General features: G+C 49.9%; 1 pseudogene; it reads right to left on the reverse strand.

Moving 5' to 3' along the window:
• Nucleotides 1-4: 4 nt before the first annotated feature.
• LOC111658842 (fin bud initiation factor pseudogene) lies at nt 5-827 on the reverse strand (annotated as a pseudogene).
• Nucleotides 828-833: the final 6 nt, after the last annotated feature.

Consider the following 833-nt stretch of genomic DNA (forward strand, 5'->3'; position numbering starts at 1 on the left):
CTCGTGCCGTGGCTGCGGATGATCAGAGACAGGAGCTCGTGCTTGTCCTTCAGTCCCAGAGAAATGTCCAACGTCTCCTTCAGGACGTCCCGGGTGTGCACTATCATGTTCAGAAAGTCGTCGTTGAGCCGGTGCTCCTCCTTCAGCTCGCTCTCCTGGCTCTGCTTGAATTTCACCTCCAGCTCCAGCAGCGATTTCTCCGAGTTTGTAAACGCCTCGCTGATCTGCGCCGTCTCCCTCCGCAAGTACTTCCCGTAGCTGTCCTCTCCGTCCAGGTCGTAGGAGATGCTTTTCCCGATCCCCTCCAGCACCCGGGCCGAGTCCTCGATCTGCCTCTTGATGATGGTGAAGTCATCGCGTATGACGGCGTCCTGGTCCTCGTCGAGACCGCACTTTCGCTCGTCGGTCATTTTAAAAAGCATCTGGCATTTTTCCGGGTCGTCGTTTTCCTCGTAGTCTCCGTCCGGCACGAAGTAGTGATGAAAAGTGCCGTTAGACATCTCCGGGTGTAAAGGTCCGCTGAAAAAAGCTCCGCACATCGGCAGCGATAACATCCCGGCACACAGGAGCAAGTGAAGAAAAGCCATGATGCCCACTTGTCCCCAAAAAAAAAAAAAACACTCTCACAAATTGGAAATATTAAGAGATTATTTCAGTTGAAGATGGGACTATTTAACTCCAACCCGGCGTAGAAACACAAACATTTCAGTCAAGTTTAAACGTCCAAACTGCGCAGTTAGTTGAAGCTTTCACGTCCGACCTCTTCAATATCCTCGTTGTACAAACAGACACAACAGATTTGTGGCGTGAAAAAAAAAAAAAAAAAAAAAAAA

Source organism: Seriola lalandi, unplaced genomic scaffold, assembly GCF_002814215.2.
Source record: "Seriola lalandi dorsalis isolate HSWRI2012SDOR001 ecotype SW California unplaced genomic scaffold, Sedor1 jcf7180001980594, whole genome shotgun sequence".
Lineage (NCBI taxonomy): Eukaryota > Metazoa > Chordata > Actinopteri > Carangiformes > Carangidae > Seriola > Seriola lalandi.